This window comes from Equus przewalskii, chromosome 18 (assembly GCF_037783145.1).
Source record: "Equus przewalskii isolate Varuska chromosome 18, EquPr2, whole genome shotgun sequence".
In the NCBI taxonomy this organism is placed as follows: Eukaryota; Metazoa; Chordata; class Mammalia; order Perissodactyla; family Equidae; genus Equus; species Equus przewalskii.
The window spans coordinates 60,743,712-60,768,276 of NC_091848.1; positions in this window are offsets into that span (position 1 = coordinate 60,743,712).

Consider the following 24,565-nt stretch of genomic DNA (forward strand, 5'->3'; position numbering starts at 1 on the left):
GCAAATAAACAAAGATTGTGGCAATGTTAGGTTCACGTTCATATTAAGTACCACAAAAATGTTAATTTTTGCTATCCCACAGATTCCTTCCCAAATATTAATGAAGAGACAAGTTTCAAAAGAATACATAAAATTAGTGAGCATATTCAATGCTAAAAACAAGCAAACATAACAGTAAATATTTAGGGAATGTTTACATTTGTGGTAAACCTATTTTCAAAAAAGAGTATAATCAACCAGGAGGATAGAAGTTAATGACCTGGGGGTCACAGCAATAATATTGAGCAAGGGGTACAAGAGTTTTCAACAGTGTTGCTAATATTTTATTTTTAATCTAAGTTGTGTGTACACATTTGTTCAATGATTATTATTATCTTTTAAATTGTAGTCTTGCTAAATACTCTTTATGTGAGATGAGTCACAGTAAAATTGCTTTTTTAAGTTTAAAAAAATAAATTGCCTAGAGTCTACAACTATTTATAAGTACTGTTAAGTTCCATTACAGAGTAAGTTAAGTCTCTTAGAAGCAGAAATCTCTGTTGGCTGCTGGATCGCCAGAGCCTACAGAGTCCCCAGCAGGAGCAGGTGCTCAGTGCCTAATGATGATGGGATGAATGTTAATACATAATGACCCAAACAAGATTGGAGACAATTACTTTGAAATTTCACTGTAACATCATCAAACCTTCCTTTTCTAAGTACATAGACCTGCAATCACTGGTCCCTTTGTGACCTAGATGCTTCCCTTATCCTCTCTTCCAGACCTACTAGATCTGCCAACTCTCGTTACCTGGTCTCCTTGAGGTTGTCTCTCCCCCTTTTGCACCCAGCCCTCATACGTTTCTCAGAACTGCCAATGTTGCACTCAAGTTCACGCTCCATACTCAGGTATAGAGTCTTGTTTTTGAACAATATTTTTAAACATGTAAAACATTAGACAAACAGGCTCCCCACAAAGCAAAGGTGGTAGATGGTCTGTAAATAAAGGGAAAATGATTTCCACTCATCTTGGTTTTTTTTGTTTTTTTCTGAGGAAGATTAGCCCTGAGCTAACATCTGCTGCCAATCCTCCTCTTTTTGTTCAGGAAGGTTGGCCCTGAGCTAACATCCACTCCCATCTTCCTCTGCTTTATATGTGGGACACCTGCCACAGCATGGCGTGCCAAGCAGTGTGTAGGTCCACACCTGGGATCCAAACCAGTGAACCCCAGGCTGCCAAAGCAAAATGAGTGAACTTAACTCCTGCCCCACTGGGCCAGACCCTCCACTCATCTTGTTTTTAATCACAAGAACCGTTTTTAAAAACACAAAACTCAAAGAAGCAGACATTAAAAACAAAAGTATGCTGGTGAAAATAATGAAAACAATTTACCCTATAGAATGAAATACAGTGTGAGCCCATTAATCAGCAGAAATCCCCCCAAAAATAATCCTCAGTCTGAATGTTCTCAGAGGGTATAAGCTATGTAGGAAATAATTTATCCCTGCTGCTTTATAATAGATGCTACAAAATTTTATAATTTATGTTTATAAATAGATGCCAACTTAATATGGAAAATATGAATCACATGTCAGGCAAGCAATACAAATATTTGAGCACTTCATATTCACTTCTGAGCACTTTTTATGTGCCTGGTATTGAGAAAGTAACCAGTGATATAAAGATTAAGAAATAATACATGGTCTATACCCTCAAGTAGCTTGTAGTCTCATTAGAGAGAAAGAGATAACAATAGTGCTTATTAAGTGCTGTACATAAGTACTCAAAAGATCATGTGGATCCCGGTGAACAAAGTCTATCCCAAATAGGGAAGCCATGGAAGGACATTCTGAGTACACATCGAAATCTATCCATCTTCCAGGTGAAGACTGGGGATAAAGGGAGATAGACAAGAAGCCATTCCAGATAGAAGGAACAGTGTATGCAAACAAAGGGAGATATCTAGGCAGAGGAGAAATCTGAGGAGTAAAGTCTAATGAAATGACAGCACAAGTGGACTTGAGGCGATGAGGAGAATTCACTGACAAAACTTCAATTTAAATTTGGAACCAAATTTAAAGTGCCTTGCATGCATATTAAACCACATACTTCATTGAGCCTAAACGCTATTTTGCTTTTTTTTAATTACTCTCTTCATGATTGATAGAATATAAAGTGAAATTTTGCAATCATTCTGACCAAGGATGCTTTTCTAGGTTGTAACACTTTGTATATAGACCTAATATGAAGATTGGATTTGTTATAAAAATCACAAAATCAACACTGATGAAGCGAAATAAGTAATAATCTTCTTGGGATATCTTAAAGAAAATAAATATTTCAAACTTTATTATTCAGAGGTAATTTGAGTTCTATAATATCTCAGAATTGAATTTTTCTATCATTTATACCTTCTAGAGGTCTTCTCTTTTCCTGATTTCCATTAGGCCTATTTTGTGAAAGGCGAACGTTAGAAATGTGGTTTCCATATCCTTTCAGTATTATAGCAAATTCAATTTCCTGCTATGTTAAAATAGGAGGAAAACTTCATAACATTGGTTTTGGCAATGATTTCTTGGATATGACATCAAAAGCACAGAAAACAAAAGCAAAAAGGCAAGTGAGACTATGTCAAACTAAAAAGCTTCTGCACAGCAAAGGAGATAATTAACAGAGTGCATAGGCAACCTGTGGAATGGGAGAATATCACTGCAAACCCTATATCTGATAAGGGGTTAATATCCAAAATATATAAAGAACTTCTACAACTCCATAGCAAAAAGCAAACAACCCAGTTAAAAAGTGGGCAAATGACTTCAATAGACATTTCTCCAAAGAAGACCTACAAACGTCCAACAGGTCCATGAAAAGATGCTCAGCATCAATAATCACCAGGGAAGTGCAAATCAAAACGAGACATCATCTTATACCTGTTAGGATGGCCGTTACTAAAAAATCCAAAGATAAGCATTGGTGAGGATGTGGACAAACTGGAACCCTTGTGCACTGTTCGTGGAAACATAAAAAGGCTCATTTCTATGGAGAACAGTATGGAGGTTCTTCAAAAATTAAAATAGAACTACCAAATGACCCAGCAATCCCACTTCTGGCAGTATATCCAAAAGAATTGAAATCAGGATCTTGAAGAATTATTTTGACTTCTGTGCACACGTGTTTCATGTATACATTCCATATGCAACAATATTCACAAATAACAAGATGTGGAAACAACCTAAATGCCCAATGAGGGATGAATGGATAAAGACAAGGTCTTTTCAGCCACAAAAGCGAAGGAAGTCTTGTCCCCAAATTCTATATTCCTCTCTTGTCTTGCACAGGTACGCTTTGAGAGAATAAGAATACAGCCACTTCATTGATTGACTATGATGTTCCTTGATAGATTGAAATTCTTTACGGTTTACAAATAATCCACATCTAATCCCTCTGACTCTCCAAATGTAGGGTAGCTGGTGAAGACTCAGACTGTCTCAGATCAAAGGAATAGCTGGATGATTCCTGCCGTTGGAGCTTCAGGATCTCCTGACATCCAACCCTCATCAGACTCTGAACTTGTACACTCACGCAGACTTGATCCTTTCTGTGCATGTGGTTATAAACTCAATTCTCATTTTAGACCCTGTTTGTAGTTCATCCTGTAGCCTTAAACTTGGAGTGAATTTTCTTGCTTTCCAGACACAACCTATTCTATAAGCCTCGCTGGTATTTTGTCCCCCTTAACTTCGCCCTCCTGAACTTTGCCTCTTGCTTCAATCCCCACTGATGTGTCTTGAAGCTGCCATCTCTGAAACGGGCAGAGGACAGTCAGAAGACTTGTCTCTAAGGATCCTTTTTAGAGGTAATGACGCTTGTCTCTAGGAAATGGGAGGGAAAAGGTTAGAATACTACCGAGAACAAAGCTGACAAGTCTAACTTGCTAGTACAGAAGTAGGAATTCTTATGGCTACAGGCTTAGAATAACGTAGAGGCAGGATCTTAACACATTTACACAAGCTTGATTTACACGTCACCCTGCTGGAGGGTACTTGACAAAGGTGTGAGGGCAGCTCTCTGCCTGTGAAGAGAACAGGCTCCATTCGACGCATGAGGATGCAGAGAACAAAGCTGTCTGCTTTGAGTCAAGGCTGATGTTTTTAAGACCATCTATTTATAGTCCCTACATCACAGTTGTGTATCCAAACGTTTTTATCACAATGCCAGTCACAGGAAAATCAAGTTATCTTATAAACTTGCAGACTTTATAAATATTCATAAAAGGAGGTAATTTGTTAGCAAATTTTTATTTTTTTTGAAGTAATCTATACAGAGAATTTAGCTTTTCCCCCACATCTAAGATCAATAAATCAGATATGATGTAATGTCTTTGGTGGATGTGATTGATTCATTGATTTTTCAATATTCTAACATTCCTTTAAAACTATTGCATTAACTCTATAAAGTTTCCATTTAAATTTAGTATATTGCATTTTACAGAAGCTAGGTAATTTGATTTTAACTACTGAGTATCCTCTTTTCCCACAAAGCAGTTAGAAGAAAGAAAAAAATCTGAGAATTTAATGTAAATTACAATAATTACCAACCGCATGCTATTATAAAAACACCCTCTGCTCCTGCCCTAGTGTGTTACTTACTGATATCTTGAGTCTTGACGTATTTCATGTGGGTGGAAAATTAATTCTGGCTGCTTTAGTTTAATTTAATACTAGACTATTTTGGAATGGTGTTCTTAAGTACACATGCCACTGAAAATTGCTGTATTCTTTTTAAAACTTTATTATTCTAGTTTTATTAGTAAGGACAAATCTGTTATTATTGTAAAATTTATATAAAATGATGTTTCTGTATTATTGTTTGTCTTGAGATTTGAACCTAGGTTTTTATATTAAGATAGTAATACTGATTCTTAAACTGGAATTTTATATGTGCCAACAGAATACTTTTTAGTTGTGCAAAAGTAACAATACACTGAAATATTTGGTAAAGCACATTTCTTTTGTGTACTTATGAAATCACTGTAATCTAACTCATGGAGATAAGAAGCTTCCACATTACTTCTAATTTTTAAAATTAGTGCTCAAATATTTCAATAAATATGTCCTATTCTTAGAATTTGGTCCATTGAAAAATTTTGAGACTATTCTAATTCCTTGACTAGAAACATAAACACGAGGATACCTGACTTTCTTATGCCTTTATCTTCTCGCTTTTCTTAAGATACTATTATCCCAAAAGAGGCAAATAGAACTGAAGCACATATGTCATTTGGTTAACTTCATGCATGCAGATAATAGCAGTGTTTTATTGTAACAAAACATAGATAAGAATGAATTCATGTTTTCTTCCTCATATTTGAATATTGTTACTTTATGAAAACATACCTGTGTCTGCAAAGTTCAGAGAAGTTATTTTCTACTTCCAAGAAAACTGCTTTGACCTGTGTTGACTTTCAATGACTCCATTTTTTAAAAAAATTTTTTAAACATTTTTTGAGAAAGATTGGCCCTGAGCTAATATTCGTGCCCAGCTTCCTCTATTTTATATGTGGGGCACCTGCCACAGCATGGCTTGATAAGCAGTGCATAGGTCCACGCCTAGGATCCAAACCAGTGAACCCCAGGCCACGGAAGTAGAGTGTGTGAACTTAACCTCTGTGCCACTGTACTGGCCCCTCAATGACTTTCTTTAGGCTAATATCTGAGGCCACCTGCTGACACCTTGTTAGAAGGTGTCACTTTGGAATATCAACATGAGAATGCCATGTACAGTCAACGTGATGCTACTAAGTCTTAATGGTACAACATTCTCCTAGTTAGTTTTAATATAGTCTAAACATCCTACTTAGAGTGTGAAAATGTTCCCAAATATTGACTCTGGATCATATAATTCTGGGTAGCAACTATAAGAAGTCTTAAAGACTTTCATAATGTTTTAGTTTTAACACAATAATGACACAGACATTTCATTTCTGTAGACCCATGTGGTTTGAATATTTTGTCTTAAGAAATTTACGCTTTATTAAGATCAAAGCAATTGTGATCAATTGATTAGTACAAGTATCAATCCCTACCTATAGTGACCTTTGCTGATATTAAATAAGGATGATTTCTTAAATGAAGGTTTTTACTTTGAGTCATATCTTTGAAGCCCATGGCATAAATTATTCATAGCATGAATAACTTTAATATTTAAATAAATAGTGCTAAGTACACAAAAATGCATATGAAAATAACTATACATGAAACTATATTTTTACAAGCATATTTAAAAAAGCATAAATTATGATCATTAAAGAACATAGTTCTTAATGCAAAGATTTCATCAATAAAAATTTTTCCACTTATTTTATTTTCACTCGTTAGCGAATATAGTACATTTTGATCCTAAATTATACCTCTTCTACCAATAGCTTAAAATATATCTGTCACTACACTGGGGTCTAGCACTAAAAACTGGATAATCAATTAGCTTGATCAACTCAGCAAATCCTCAAAAGCTCATTCTAACTTTCTTTACTTGAAATAAGGTAAACTTGGCATTTCACAACAAAATGAAATATAAATAGACGGGATCCAGATGTTCAACATCAAGATGCAAGGTGGCTGACCTGCAGGAAAGGTGTGCGATTTATGTGCTTTGACTCAGAGAGCCGTGGAATGGTTAGAATCAGATCAAGGCAGCCAGGAAAATTATCGATATAAACGCTGCACTGAGCTGTGGAATATGTGGAGCCAAAGCCTGGAGCACACTGTGGGTAGTACAGCAATCAAATGAGCCGATAGAACTGTCATTAGCGGCTTTGCACTCATTCCCTACTAATGAAAATTGACAAAAAGACAGAGAGTATGCAAAGGGGGCTTAAAGGTTTGAAATCTAAATTGGACAAATTAGCAGAGAAAGTTAATAATCTGGAAACACCAATCGATGGCCCAAAGGAATAAACTGCCAGCATTGACTGAATCATTAGATGAAACTCAAAGGAGGTGATACACTCTAAAAATTTTGCAGCGGTGGGAGGGAAGAAAAGGTACAGTTTTGTGATGTTCGCTGGAAACCAGTGAGAATGGTACCTGCTGCATAAACATCAGCTTCACCTCAGGGATAGAGAAACTGCCCAGGCGGCCTCCTTGAAAAATGACGACTCTCAAGTCTTTAAATTGAATGCAAGATACAGTTCGTTAATTCCTCAGGAAAGAAAGAAACAGAGCACCTACACTCTGGCTTTTTTCTTTGCTTGTTTGCTCCTTGTTTTTTTTGCCTTGTTTTCAGGAAAGGTCTATATGTTTTTAAGTTGACAATGATACAATAAACTGAAGTGGTTTCCAATTTACTCTCCAAAAATATTAGTCCAAATCATTCTCTCCTGTATGATTTTCACAGTATAACAAATCTCCATGAGAATTAATGAGTGCATTAACAAATGGACAAATTATAGGTGGGTTTTTCCTTGCAAATATACTATTAATTTTTAAACCTACTTTTTACAGAGGTATTATTCATTATAATTTTAATTCATTCTTGATTCTAGACTTAAATAAGGCCCAAAGAGTCTCCAAATTTCACAGGAGCTATGCACAGATATTTGAATTAATTAAGACTGATTGAGAAGTTAACATTTGGAAAACAGACTTTGTCAAAATGGCCTCTTCTTTGGACCATAATTTAAAGTCACACAAAAAAGTCTCCATTTATTGCATAGACCTTCTTCAGAGCATGCTTTGCTCTACCCAGTTCTTCCCCAGTTTGGCAACGTTGTTCAACAGTTTGAATAGTCTGCAGCTGAGAAAAACATCTGTGCACTATGATGTGTAATGGGAGATGAATTCTTGGAACAGCAAGAGGCAGCATTCTGCATTCCAGGATTCCTGGGCAGTTTGGAATTGCTGGTGTCCTAAGGACACCGAGGACATATCAGAAGAGACCATCAGAAGCCAATAAGCTATGTGTTATGTAAATCTATAATTTTACCTTTTTCCCACATTTGTTCCACATCTAAAGAGTCATATTGATAAATTTTAACAGAAGACCAACAGGAACAACCAGCTGGAGTTACATAACTAGTAAGATCAGAGGTTTTGAAATGGCATGTGGGCTGACTGACGTAAAGGAATGTTCTAGGGTCCATTAAAAAAACTGAACCACACTAAAAAAGCTAGACCATGGAAATATTCAATGAAAAATATTGCAGGTGATTTTCATGCATATTCCTTGATCTGATCAATCAATGTTTAGTTGAAAGGCTGGTTGCTCTGAGTTCTTGACATCATCTAAGTCGCTGCCTCCAGACGGTGGATTTAGTTTGTTTAGCAAGTTTCTCTTATGTAATGGAAAAGCCAAGGTATTTGAGGATATTCCATTTCTTATTCAACACATGGATGTTTTATATATAGGAATATATGCTACAAAAAATAAACCTAAAAGAGTAAATATCACTCTTTAGTGAAGATTTTGCTTCATATTTAAAATGTAATGAATATTCATAAGATAAAAATTTTAAATATAGAGGAAAGTAGAGAAAAGAGAAATAAAAATTTCTTCTATTCCTCCAAATCAAAAACAAACTCTCTCAACTAGTTGGTGTATTTCCATTCTTTTGTCAGTGCATCAATGTGTATATTATACTCTAATTATTATTACCTTACACTTTAAAATGGGGATAATATGTCCACTTATTTTCAACTAGATAGTTGTAAAATATATATACTAGAGAATGATAGCCTTTTAAGGAGACCAGATGCTGGTGCTGCAAAGAATCGACCTGTAAGCACAGGAAACAGCCAGACTGGGAACGTGGGATCACTCAGACTCATGCAAGGAGAAGCTTTGTTCAACCTGCTGGTGATTTCTGCATAGATAAAACTAATGAAAGCTCACATTACATGTGTGAACATGATTCTGGGGGCTGAGAAGTCACTGAATGGAAACGACAACAACGAAAAATGTGTCATAACTCTCTTCAGAGACATGTTTATAGACCAGGAAGATGCCATCAGAGAGATTACAGTGACTAACTGGGAAGTCCCAGTTAGTGATACTTTATTAAATCTGTGTTTTTATGACATCCTTAAAAGTCAAGATACATGTATTATATTCTTCTATCAACCATTTATCTTAATTATGATTCTGCCACTGTTCCCTTAATATCAATTCTTTTAGCTGTCTTTGGAAACAAAATGACACTTGAAAGTGTGTGCATGGCTTGAAACAGATGGGCAATGTAAGCACATAGAAAAAGAAGGTTTGAATACACTCAACTACTATTCTGCTTCATCCTCTGCTCCAAAAGGAAGAATTTTTACTTAAAAATAGTTAAGACAAAGATTGACCAGGAAGTTAAGCCCTGAGATTGTTAAGATAACATACATGAGAGCGCCAGATCTCCAGTCCCCAAACCATGGTTAATTTTAATATGAGGCACAAAGTAACTTTTAGATGACATGCTGAACCACCTTGAAGACATTTCAAAAAATCGTATGTTAAATAAATCTTCATAATCATTATGCTACTGACTTTACCAAAGCTGCTTGAGAAAGCTGTATTTTAAGTAATTGCAAACGGTTATTCTGTTCATTATTATGAAACAAATTAATATACATTTCAGATTTGAAAAAAAGACATCATGGGCACAAAATCACAGAGAAGTTTCTGAACCTTCCTAGAACTTACAATAGCACAGTGTTGCCATAAGTGTCATATTATCACTACAGGAAGGTTATACAGGTTCTTACCCACAGTGCCTCTGTATCGGGTGATCTTAGCACTACAAATCAGCTTGCCAATCAAAGAAAATCCATTTTATTTAGCATGTCATGGGCTTTTAGAATACTCAGTGTAATTTCAACAGCTGAGAAAATTATATCTAGAGGACAATTTTATGACACTTAGACATAAACAATGTAAAACCACATTAATATTATCTCTTCTTACTTGTCTGAAGCCACTATTTAATTTGATTGTTGTACAGTAGAAATTATTTTTTCGTATTAACAAAGGAAAATCCCCAAAAGGAAAGATAAATCATTGATAAGCTATTTCCCTATGAAAGAGTGATGAGAAAAATGCCATATGGCTTGTTGATGGAACCTGAGTTAGAAAGTTTCAAATTCTCTTGGAAGAAAAGGAAGCTCCTATAACAAACGTACATAACACTAGTCATTTAGCTTACATTGCAAATAAATTAAAGTACTCCAATATATGAGAGGCTGTAATTTAATAACCACTTCACACAATTGAATGTAAACATTTTATATTTTCTTTGTCATCTTAATTATTTTTAAAATACCCATGTTGAAAAATAAGCAAGAAACAGTTTTTTAAAAAATCTTTTACTCTACATACAAGCTCCTGGCATTATTGTCAAATTTTATTTTCTTAAGAAAGAAAATAATGCTTCACATGGATCTGTTCTTTGCATGTATATGTAAATAAGAATTCTTTTGTCAGAGAGAAAAAGAGAAATAATTTGTGACTTTGTTTTTCTAAGTGCCTGATATTCTAAATTACTCCTGTCGGATCTAATTGGAAAGTTATTAAAAATTACGTTCACTAATCACTTAAATCTATGTCTTAACAGTTGGGAAGGGGCAATAGTCTTTCTGTCCTTCATGATGAATGTAATGAATGCTAATTTTTGTGTAGTATCTTAACATCCAAGACCATGTTGGAGTTGAAATGAAAGTCTCTACGCAGCATCTTTGATCATAAATTTAGAAAGTCTTTTTAAAATATCTAAAAAAACCCATGTGTTGGTTGAACGCTTGGTTAACAGACTCATTATTCTGTTGATAAGAATTTATATGTGTTGGTGAAAACTTTTTGGAGAACATTATGGTGACAACTTCCAAAATTAAAACTGTACTAGCTATAGCATCCGCGTACAAGAATGTTTAAATATAGGAATACTGGGATCAGTAGCAGAAACAGCATGTATTTCCAATGATAAAGAATGGTTAAATTAATGTAGCTAAATTATAACATAGAAAAATATTCGTCAGTGAAAAATAATGAGGTGGACATATATGCACTGATATGGAAAGAACACATACAGGGAGGAGTATGTGACAAAAGTAAGTAAAAGACTTGAATCTATGCAAACCTCATTTGTATTAAAATATGCAAACACACATATATAATAGAAACGCATAAAAATACACCTTACATGTATTTTATATGTGCATGTATGTACACACTATGTTCCCGATAGTCACGAGTGTGATGATAACATGATTGGTGAAGACACCAACAGTCACAGACCAAGGACACATGCTCCTTTAACACGGGAAGCAGATACAGAATGGGCTAGCACTGATGTGGCCATGGGAAGCAGGACTCAGCAGCACCTCCTGTCTTGGGTCCAATGTCTATGCCTTCAATGACTTACAAGACGCCCAGTTATAGGTTACATGCTTCTGGATTGAGGATCCCACCAGATCTGCTGGACAGTCATCTTTGGGATTCTCTCAGAGGCTGTCATAACCTTGGGTCCTCCTAAAGGTCTCCACCAGCTTAGAACATTCCCGATTGTCTAGTCTGAGATAAAGTGAATCAGCATTCCACATCCCTGTTGTACCTTCTCCATAGGTCATGATATAGGTTTTCCGATATCTATACCTTAGCACGTAGATAATATACATATGTGATGTTTATCCCTGGCTATACATCAGAATCATCTGGAGCTCCAGACTAGAACACTTAAGTCAGAATCTCTTGAGGAAAACCTTAGGCATGGATATCTTTAAAAGCACCTGTGATGACCCTGATGACAGCTATCCCCATCCATGGATTTCTAGTTGATCAAGACAAATTTAATTCACATTCTTAATACTGTTTCTTTCTGGAACACTAGTAAACATCACAAAATCAAAGACAACAGGAAAGAAGAGGGCAGCAAAAAAATATCAGAAGCTTTAACACAGATAGACAAGTAGTCACTTATTTAGCAGCCAGAAGAAATTAGGATATGGAGGAACGCACAATGGAGGAAGGCAGCAGATTGAGCCACGCAGAGCCTGAGAGACCCGGGGACAGAGCCTCTGCTGATAAACCTGGGGTTCAGATAGAGTGGAAATATGAGGATTGACTGAAAGGCCATTGCAGCGTGGGCTTCAATTTTTTGATACAATCTTTTATATTTGAAAAACTAAAACATATTTGAAATTCACGGAAAACTTATAAAATCATTTACTTTTGGGCAGAGCATGGTTAACGATGTTAAAATATAAAGAAGACTTTCTACTCTTATCCTTACATTTCCACCATGTTGGAATTTTTATGGGAACATGTATTACTTGTGTAATTAAGTTAATATTCTTAAGAGATTAAATCTTGTAGTGTTCATTATTTTGAAAGTAAGGTTCTATTTTCTCTACTGAAATTTTAAGGATTGAACTTTTAAAGTTTATATCTCTTTTACCATATTGTAATAAAAGATATGTCATTGTTTATGCATGTAGTGAATATTTCTTAATTTTTTGCTTATGATTATCAAACATAGGAGACTATGCTGTGATGTGCTATCCAGAGTCCCCTTGCTGTGGAGTGAATGTTTGTGCCCCCACCCCAAATTCATATATGGGAACCCTAATCCCCAGTGTGATGCTATTTGGATGTGAGAACTTTGTGAGGTAATCAAGGCTAGATTAGGTCATGCAGGTGAAGCCCCCATGATGAGATTAATGCCCTTATAGAGGAGGAAGAAACCTGAGATTTCTCCCTCTCTGCACTCACCAAGGTAGGCCTTGTGAGGACGTAACCTGGAAGAGGGCCCTCACCAAGAACCAGACCGTGCTGGCCTGCTGACCTTGGACTTCCAGCCTCCAGAACTGTGAGAAACAAATGTTAAGTCCCCCAGTCTATGGTATTTGTCACAGCAGCTCGAGCTGACTAGAACCCTCCTTCAAGGGAGAACTTGTCTCAGTTGGTGAGGATGCTGTTGGCACACACCGTCGTCCTGTCAGCCCCTTCAGGATGACCTCACCTGCAGAAAGCCACAGTGACCAAGGTGACGGCCCTTTCTGGGCAGGCTAAATCCCACGACGGATTGATATGGAGCTATCAAAGCCTGGATCTGTCAAGCTACCTGTGACAAGTAGGACAGCCATTCTAGCCCTGGAGCTCCTTGTGGAGTTCAGGGCTTGTATCAGAGCTTGACTTTTCCATCTTCCCCATCCTACTTCCTTCCATAGCTGTCAATCCCAAGGACACACTAACTCCCCAGAGCCTGTTCCTGGAACCCAGTCTTCAACATCTTTAACAAGGTGAAGTCTGTTTTCTATGTGTGTAAGAATCTATGGAGATTGTTTCCTATGATAGAACATACCATTAATCAGGTTAATGTTTTATGGATCAGTAGAGCCCAATAGAAAAGGTGCTTTCGTTCATTAAATTTGTGTCTCTCAAAGTAAGATAAAATTTTAGAGCAATAATAGTTGGGTCATACTCTTTATACCCTAGGTAAAGATCCCTTTACAACCGAGGGAGACACGTTCTGAAACTTCGGATTCCTGAATACAGACTGAAGACGTGCAGACAATACAGGAAACAGGGGACCCACGTAGCTCAAAAACTGCTCCAGAAAGAAACTTTCAGAGCACATCCTCCAGACACATCCTCAAAATTACATCAAACTTGTGAAAGTCGTCTGGCCTGGAACAAGAGCTGAGTTATCAAAGTTACAAAGTTGATGTCATTTAAACTTTTCTTACATTTTTACACATTCATAAATGGGTGTTTATCCTTTAAGTATCCAGTGTTAAAAAGTTCTTAGCACAATTTTTTTTTACAGATGACTAAGATGGACTTAATATTCCCCTCAGTAGGACTAAGTTTTATACAGGTTTCTTCTTGACCCTAGGCCCCTGATATGCCTTTTCTTAGAGCATTTACTTTAGAAAACATGCAATTGTACATTCCTTCTTTGTCCCCCCTCCAAAGCTCCCTTGCTAGTTTTACAACCCAGAAATGTCTTTCTCAAGGACTTTGGATCCACCCCTTTGAACTATAACCACCAAGGAAGATAGAGACCCTATCTCCCAGTCTCTGTGGGAAGGTAGGAGGCTGATTCAATGGGCACCAGTTAGCAAACACTGTTGGCCTAATCACAGAGAAAAAAATGGCAAGCTCAGGAATAACTCAATCTTCTCAACATATCTCATCGCATCATCTCAGAAGCAGAGGTAGGCAAGGAGAACTCTCAGGCAGCAAGGCTGATCTGAGAACTGTGACAGAAAAAAAAGGAAGAGAATGTTGTATAGGGAGAACATAATACATCAGCACTGTTTTGAGAAAATCTTAGCAAGCCTGATGGGGTGTTCTCAGGCCAAAGATGTCTGTAAGAATCCCTACTACGGTGAAACATTGCTGGGAGCAGCCCAGGAAAATGTGGTCTTGGGGCAGACATATGGTGGGTGCAAAGGCCCTAGGTATAACTTCTCAAATGTTGATTTCTAGACCCTGTAAGAATATAGAGTTGACCATCAGACCATATTATTTTCTAGTGGATTACTCATGAAGGAAGCAAACTCTATAGCTTTTTGAAAGTTGATCTTCTCTTTGCCAAACTTACTAAATTCTAATATTAGTCATAGTGATTTGTTGATCTATTAGATTTTCATGTAAACAATCACATCATAGATAAATAACTATAAGTTTTACTTCTGCTTGAAATCTCTGCAAATCTTATTTCTTTTTAAAGGGACTCAGTCTTCTGGGGCTATTTTAAAGAAGCAGACATTCTGTGCTACAGTGTTAATGAGGGAACCAATAATCCATGTGGGAAGTACACCAGAGATAACAGCATCAATGAAAACTTTTCCCTAAACACATCTTTACTCATCTGCGGCTGTTTTTCCTTCCATGTGTGTTCAGAGTCTCCTGTCTACCACAGGAATTCCCACAGCTTTTCCTTAGTCCTTCAGATCCATATCCTTCTCCCTCACTTTCACTCTATCTCCAAAATTAGAAAGGGAAAAAGTCAGCAACCTATAATAATTTATCCTTTAAATCCCTATTAAAATATACTATAAAACTATTGTACTAAAAACAATGTAATTAAGAGACATCTGACCTCAGCTTTCACTTGTAAATTGTCATTTCTGTCCTTATAACAAGAAAAATATGAGCAAACTGAAAATCAATGGCTTTTCTTGTACCAAGCAGAGAATTAAAGTATCAGGCAAACCATCCTCACAAAATCTGGAGAAAGAAGCACATCCAGAGAGACACGACAACCAAGTCCACTCACCTAGAGCAGAAGCCGCTAGAGTCATAAACTGCTGGCACATTTAAATGGTTGTTTGGATGAATTGCTGGAAGCTGAATGTGAACTAGCAGACGAGCAAGGAAACTCCAGTGGCCTCAGTCTTGAGAGAACCCTACACTTCCATGGATTTTTTTCTAGGAACCTGACCTGGTTCTCACTGTAGAAACTGGGTAAAGATCTTCTCATGGCTCTGGCAAGGGGAGGGAAAAGTAACCACCGTGAAGCACGCACAGAGCCTTGTCCATTAAAAGACTTCCTCTCGAGGGCAATGGTCTTTGCCTGAATGAAAATCTACAACCTATGCTCTCTGGGGGAGTGGAATTCCTCCCCACCCCAGGGCCCTCACCTAAGGAAAATTGAGGGCGTAACTAACAGAGACCAAGGCTGGATCCAAGAAGGAACATGGGGCAATAGGATGTATTCCTTAAGATTGGATATCAACATTTGTGAAAGTCCAGCCCTGAGACACAAGCCCACTAACAGACAGAAACTTGACAGGAAGATGTAGGACACGCCCTTCCTGTGCATCACTCCACACCAACATCATATTTATGTCATTATAATGGCAGTGCAAGGACAGTCTCAGCTGAAAGAGTCCTAAGAAACAGACTTCTGAGAAGGTGCAAAGCAGGAAGCCCCTAAGTCAAGAGGGGAGACGAAACAAGGAGGCTGGAGGAATTGGAAGCCTCTGGTGTATGTGGCTACAATAAACATTAAAGCCAGTCCAATCCCAGATCAACATGAAGCCTTATATTAAAAGCCCATTCAACTCAATTCCTATACTGGCTTGCAACAAAACATATAAATCATATACTATGAGAAGAGATAAAGTAGAATCATGTAAAATGCTCAATTAAGAAAAACAATGCAGAAATAGAGGGACAAGAAAATCCAAAAATTCAAAAAACAGAAGACAGTTATAACTATAGCAATAATGACTTCAATGTGAGTGGTCTAATCACACCAAAACAAACACTCCAATTAAAATACAGAGATGGCCAGTGTTGCTTAATAAAAATAAGACCCAACTATATGGTTTATAAAGAAAACACACTTTAAATTTAAAGATAGGTTCAAAATTAAGGGAAAGAGAAAGCTATAGCATGCTAACCCTAACAGAAAAAAAAAAACTGGAGTAATTATATCAGGGATAATACCTAAAGACTTAAGAGTCCTAATGGTGTATGAATGTAACAACAGAGCATCAAAGTACATGAGGCAAAAACTGAGAACTGAAAGGAGAAAGAGACAGATCCACTAGTGTGGTAAATAGTTAAATCAAGCAGGCAGAAATTTGATAAGGACACAGATGACCTGAATGGCACCATCAATCACTGACATAATTGACATTTGTGGAATACTCCATCTAACAGCTGAGTAAAGCTTCTACTGAAGTTCACATGGAACATTCTCCAAGATAGAACACATTCTGTGCCATCACACACATTACACCTACTTAAATGAAGAGAAATCTCAGAATATGGTAACACTAAACTACCAATCAGTAACACAAAGAAAGCTGGAAAATTCCCAAATATTTTGAATTTACGCAAAACATTTCTAAATAATTTATGATCAAAGAGGAAATTTCAAGAGAATTTTAAAAATATTTTGAAATATGAAAACATATTTTATAAATATTTGGGGTTGCAGGATAAAGAGCATTTGGAGGGAAACTTATAGTATTAAATATATCTATTAGGAAAGAAGAAAGTTATAAAATCAGGAGCCTGCCTTACATTTTAGGAAAGTAAACAAAGAAGAAAGAAGTAAATTAAAAGAGAATAGCAGAACAGAGATCAGATAAATAAGAGCAGAAATACATTAAATTGAAATAAGGAAAATAAGAGAGAAAATAAATGAAACCAAACACTGTTTCTTTTAATAGTATAGTAAAATTGATAAATCTCTAACCAGGTTAACAAAGGGGAAAAAAGGCACAAGTCAATATCAAAAACGAATAGAGCTCTTCCCTACTGATCCCACAGACGTTAAAATAGAAATAGGTTAATACTACGAGCGACTGTAGGATGTGATAATATTTTGATAACACAAATTTGATAACATAGAGGAAATTGATCACATCCTTCAAAAAAGTAAACTATTAGAATGTACCTTAAGAAAAATAGTCAACCTAAATAGCTTGTTATCTATTAAATAAATTCAATAAATAATTTAAACCCTTCCCCCCTACAAAGAAAAGTATTAGACTCAGGTTTTACAGGTGAAATCTACCAAACATTTAAATAAGAATTAATAGCCATTCTCCCCGCTATTTTCCAGAAAGTAGAAGACAGAATACTTCCTAACTCATTTTATGAGGCCAGTATTATAATATTATAATCATATACAGAAATAACAAGAAAAGAAAACTATAGCACCTCTCATAAACATTGACATGAAAATCTTCAACAAAATATTAGCAAGTCAAATCCAAAATACATAAAAAGAATAATGTATCACAGCCAAATTGAGTTTATTCCACAAATGGAAGTCTCATTCAAAATTTGTGAAGCAATCATTTTAATTTATTATATCATCAGACTGAATAATAAAAGCCATTTAATATCAATAGAGTGTAGAAAAAGCATTTGACAAATTCTAATACCCTTTCATAAAAAACTAAGAGTAAAAGGAAACTTCCTTAAGCTAATAAAAGGGATATAAGATAAATCAAAACAAAAATAGTTCACCTTATTGTTAATGGTGAGAAATGAAACACTTCTCCCCTAAGAATGGGAACAAGGCAAGGAAATCCTTTCTCAACATTGTTTTCAACGTAATACTGGAAGTCCTGCCTCATGCAATAAGACAAGAACAAAGGGAATGTATACATCTAGGAAGGAAATACATAAACTGTCTTTATCCATAGACAGCAAGATTGTCTATGTAGAAAAGCCAAAGAATCCAAAAACAATCCAATAAAAAAGTTCTGAAACTAAGTAGTGAGTTGGTAAGGTCAATGTATATAAAGACAATATACAAAAGTCAATTGCTTTTCCACATGCCAACAATAAACAAATAGAATTGGAAATTTTTTTTCCTTTCTTCCTTTTTGAGGAAGATCAGCCCTGAGCTAACATCCGCTACCAACCCTCCTCTTTTCGCTGAGGAAGACTGGCCCTGAGCTAACATCTGTGCCCATCTTCCTCTACTTTATATGTGGGACACCTACCACAGCATGGCTTGCCAAGTGGTGCCATGTCCGCAACTGGGATCTGAACCAGCAAACCCCAGGCCACCAAAGTGGAATGTGCACTCTTAACCACGGAGCCACCAGACTGGCCTGGAAATTTTAATAGTACCATTTACAGTATCAACAAAAAAATGAAATACTTAGGTACAAATCTAACAAGCTATCACAGATTTTTTAAGCCAAAAACTACAAAGCACTGAAGAAAGAAATAAAAGATCTAAATAAATGGAACATTACTCATTGTCCATGGATTGGAAGACACGAAGCTGTTGAAACGTCATTTCTTCTCAACTTGGTCTATAGATTCAAAGCAACCACAATCAAAATCCCAGTGACCTATTTTGTAGACACTGAAAAATCAATTCTAAAATTGATGTGGATATGCAAAGGACCAAGAATAGTCAACACAATATTAAAGAGCAAAGTTGGAGGACACCCAGTACTGGCATTCAAGACTTACTATAAAGCTACAGTAATCATGACATCATAACTTTGGTGGAAGAATATACGCATAGATCAACGGAACAGAATAGCGACCCCAGACACAGACCCACAGAAATACAGTCAGCTGATCTTTGACAAAAAAGCAAAGGTAATTCAACGGAGAAGAGCATTTTCAAAAATTTGTGCTGATATAATTAGAAATCCATAAGCAAAAGAAATGAACTTAGAAACAGACCTTACAGTGTACATAAAAATTATCTCAATTAGAACAAAGATCTAAATATAAAAGGCAAAAATACAAAACATCTAAAATAGAACCTAGGAGAAAATCTGCATGACCTTGGGTTTGATGATGTTTTTAGGTACAAGAGCAAAAGCGTGATCCATCAAGAAGAAAAAATGATTGGCTGGATTTATTAATATTACAAACTTTTGATCTACAAAATACACTGAAATATGGATAAGTCACAGGATGGGAGAAAATATTTGTGATTTTCTTAGCTGTTAAAGGACTTGAATACAAAATATACAAAGAACTCTTAAAATTCAACAAAAGGAAACAAAATCCAATTATAGACAGAAGATCTGAACGTACAGCAGCCCAAGGAAGATACACAGACAGCAATTGAGTATATGGAAATATGCTCATTATCATCTGTCATTAGAGGAATGCACATTGAAACACGTGCATTAGCCATTGAACATCAGTGGGTCCTTAGAACTGTGAGTGAAAGTGACTAATAACAGGACATTTACAACCCTCAAAGTACATCCCAGCAAAGACTACATTTTGTATGGTTTCATAGAAATATCTAGAAAGGCAAAACTTCATGGAAAAAAGGTATATCAGTGGTTACCTCGAGCTGAGGGTGGAATGGATTGTGATGATGGTTTCACAACTCTGTAAATTTATTAAAAGTCACTAAATTGTACATTTAAAATGGATAAATTTTATGGTAAAGTGTACCTCAATAAAGATGTTAAAATACTTGTGCTGCAAAGGGGAAAAGAATAACTTTACAATAAAGAAATTGTCAGGCACCATCTTAATCAGGTGACTGAATTTAACATTATCAAGAGTGGTGCAAATCAAAATCCTGTGTAACCTGACCAGAACCAGTGAGAAAAACACAGCATCATATCTGTCACATTTCTGGCAAAAATGCATAAACTGAATTTAATAAAATATTAAATAACCCAAAGCAAGGAACATTCTACAAAATAACTGGCCTGTAATCTGCAAAAGTGTCACAGTCATGAATATCAAAGAACAACTAATTAACTGATAGAGATTGAAGGAGAATAAGGAGGCAAGACAACTAAATAGAAGGTGTGATCTGAATTACATCGTATTGCAATGAAGGACGTTATGGCAACAGCTGAAACGTGAAAGGGCCTCAAGATTACACGACAGTCATGGGCCATTGTTAACTCCTGATTTTGGTGATTGTGTTGTGGCCAGATAGAATATACTTATTTGTAGGAAATTCATACTAAAGTATGATGAGATGGGAGATGAGACATTATGTCAGAAACAGTCTCAAGTGGTTCAAGAAAAAAAATGGTGCTATTTTTGGAGCATTAATATAAGTTTAAAACTATTTCAAAGCAAAAAGAAAAATATGACTATTGAGCTTTAGAGGAAAAATTATCAGGAGTCAACACATTGCTGTATCTATCATATTCAGATGGCTAAGGGTGGAGTTAATATTGTCTTCCAAGGTTCTGATGGTTCAGAACAACAAGGACTACGTCTCCAGGATTCATCAGAGTACACATTTACCAGGAAGTTTGGGACGCTGCTCCCACCAGGAAGCCAGGAGTTCCGCACAGGGCTGGATCCCCTCTTCGCTCTCAGCTCATGCTCCAGTCTGCAGTAGGCCAGCTGCCAAAGAGCTCCTCTGGCTTGTTCCCATCTTGTGCATTCGCATTGGCACCCTGGGTTTGTGAGAAACACCCACTGGCCCTTCAGAGCAACTCGGTTTCCAGAAGGCATTGGCTGTTCCCCAGAGCTTGCTGATTCCCAGGGGGGCTGCTCCCTTTTCCTGCTTGTTTGCCCCACTTCTTATCTAATCAGTGTTAAAAACAGGAACAAATGGAGACCAGCCTTGAATACCTCCTGAGCAGACAGAACCAGTCATACAAACAAAGCTTAACTTAGTTTATTTTGCAAGACTAACTGGACCTGGATCATGTCTTGCTTATGCCTCTGGAAATCATAAGCAAAACCTGAACTGTCTCCCAATTGTCGACCACTGACCCATTCCTATAATTTGAGAAAATTCTAATGTTATAACCAATCACTGTGAAGAGTAAAGTCGCTACTTTCTCACTATGCAAGCTGCTCTATAATATACCCCTAGACCTCATTCCATGTTTTGTTTTGAGTGTTCCTGGTTCACAAACTCTTTGGGGTGTGCATTTTGAACTCTCCAACTTTCTTGTCCAAACCTATATTTTGTTATTGAAGCTTCTTGGTAAGTCACTCTACTGTGTTCAAAAGGGGTGGGGTGGGTGGGCACATGATCCCTGTGTTTTGGAACAGCTGTTGGAAAACAGGGCCCCTCACAGTTAAGATGTCTTGGGGAATCTAAAGGCAAAGATGGATTCCACCTGGTTTAAGGACGAGGCTCCTGTGCCGTTTTGAAAAATGGGTGAAGTTTTGGAAAATTTGGTATTGCAGTGGCCACTTTGGAGAAACTTTAAGTTAGGTGAGGTCCTCCTTAAGGAACACCGTTAGAAGAGAATTGCACACCCCTCAGAGACAGTGGAATGCATTCTTCGGTTGGTATGCAGAAGCTTCTAAAAGACAAAATGACTCCAAAAATAGCTCGACAAGGATCCTTACAGCAGGCAATAAAAATTCTTCAGTCAAAAGCTTTGGTCATGTGAGCAGGTAACTTCAATAATCCATCTACCAGAGACACAATTTGGATTCTTTTGAGTTTTGTACCTGAGACAAGACTGAGATTTTTAAAACAAAAGCTATAAGATCTCTGTTCGCACCTGTCTGTATGTTTATGTGTATATATATATATGTATATATATATATATGTATGCATGTTCTGTGTGTATATTTTAAAGAGCTCTATTTACTTGGCTTAAAGAAAAATAATTTATAATTACATAAATTAAGTATTCCAAAAACTCTCAGAAATATAGAAACTAACTGAAATGTTTCTCAAGCACATGATCTGAGATAACATTTGATAAATAAAAGCTAGTTTAAGTATATTGGTTTAATAAAAACATGCGTGTCTTCGGAGTTGTCAACATTAAATGTAGTACAGACATACAACGTCCTTCTACCTGGGTTTACTAGTCAAATAAGTTCATGCTATCTCTACATTTCAAAATTTGTCAACAAGGAAAATGACTTAAAATGATAGTTAGCTATTTAATGTCTAATTCAAGCATAATTGTTAAAAACACGTGATTCAAAATGTAAATAAGATCAAAATTTTGTTTTGTTTTGTTTTTCAGATTCCACATAGACATGAGATCATACCGTGTTTGTCTTTCTCCATCTGACTTATTTCACTCAACACAATGCCCCCAAGGTCCGTCCGGGTTGTTGCAAATGGCAAGATTTCCTTCTTTTTATGGCTGAATCATATTCTGTTGTATATATACCCCACAATTTCTTTATCCACTCACCCATTGATGGACACTTAGGTTGCTTCTGTATCTTGGCTGCTGTAAAAAATGCTCTAATGAACATGGGAGTGTAGATATCTTTCCAAGTTAATGTTTTTGTTTCTTTCAGATAAGTACCCAGACATGGAACTGCTAAATCACATGGTAGATCTATTTTTAAATTTTTGAGGAACTTCCATACTGTTCTCCACAGTGGCTGCACCAGTTTACATTCCCACCAACAGTGCATAAGAGTTCCCTTTTCTCCACATTCTCACCAACACGTGTTGTCTTTTGTCTTTTTAATTATAGTCCTTCTAACAGGTGTGAGGGGATAGCCTACTGCAGTTTTGATTTGCATTTCCCTGATGATTAGTGATGTTGAGCATCTTTTCATGTACCTATTGGTCATCTGTATATCTTAGGAAAAATGTCTATTCAGATACTCTGCCCATTTTTTAATTGCATTGTTTGCTTTTTGGTATTGAGTTGTATGAGTTTTTCATATATTTTGGATATTAACTTTATTTTCAGGTATATGATTTGCAAATATTTCTCCCATTCTATAGATTGCCTTCTCATTTGTTGATGGTTTCCTTTGCTGTGCAGAGGCTTTTTAGATTGATGTAGTTCCACTTGTTTATTTTGGCGGTGTTGCCTTTGCTTTTGGTGTCAAATCCAAAATATCATTGCAAGACCAATATCAAGGAACTTACTCTCTATATTTTTCTCTAGTAGTTTTATGGTTTCAGGTCTTATGTTCAATCCTGGAATTTATTTTGAGTTGATTTTTATGTATGTTGTAAGATAGAGGTCCAGTTTCATTCTTTTGTGTGTGGATGTCCAGTTTTCCCATCACTATTTACTGAAGAGACTATCCTCTTGCCATTTTATATTCTTGGCTCCTTTGTCATAAATTAATTGACCATATATATGTACATTTGTTTCTGGGCTCTCTATTCTATTCCATTGATTGATGTGTCTGTTTTTATGACAATACCATACTGTTTTGATTACTATAGCTTTGTAACATAGTTTGAAATCAGGGAGTGTGATGCCTCCAGCTTTGTTCTTCTTTCTTAAGATTACTTTGGCTATTTGGGGTCTTTTGTGGTTCCATACATATTTTAGAATAATTTGTTCATTTCTGTTAAAAATGCCATTGGAATTTTGATAGGGATTGCATTAAATCTGTAGATTGCTTTGACTCGTATGGACATTTTAACAATATTAATTCTTCTAATCCATGAGCATGGAGTATCTTTCCACTTCTTTGTGTCTTCTTCAATTTCTTTCCTCAACATCTTAACAGTTTTCAGTATAGATCTTTCACTTCGTTGGCTGAATTTATTCCTAGGTAATTTATTCTTTTCAATGCTATTGTAAATGGGGTTGTTTTCTTAATTTCTCTTTCTGCTGGTTCATTATTAGTGTATAGAAATGCAACAGAATTTTGTGTGTTAGTTTTCTATCTTGTGATTTTCCTGAATTCATTTATTAGCTTTAACAGTTTCTTGGTGGAGTCTTTAGGGTTTTCTATATAGAATTTCATGTCATCTGCTGATAGTGACAGTTTTACTTATTCCTTTCTGATTTAGAGGGTTTTTTTTCATTCTCTTACGTGATTGCCCTAGTTAGGATTACCAATACTATGTTGAATAAAAGAGGTGAGAGTGGGCATCCTTGTCTTGTTCCTGATCTTAGAGGAACAGCTCTCATCTTTTCACTGTTGAGTATAATACTAGCTGTGGGCTTGTCATATCTGGACTTTAGACAACATCCTCAAACTTTTCAGTATGATATGCACAAAAACAGATTTAATTGTTCAGCTTAACACCACAGCATGCACTCTCTGATAAGTTTTTATCTAAATTTTATTTTTTCTTTTTGATATATGATGTTACATAAGCAATTAATTTGGTCAAGTCTCCTCAGATATTCACTTTGACTGAAAGAGATTGCTATGAGATTTAGATAATCCTTCCTTTTAAAAGAATCTACTTATGTACAACATAATTGATCATTTATAAAGCAC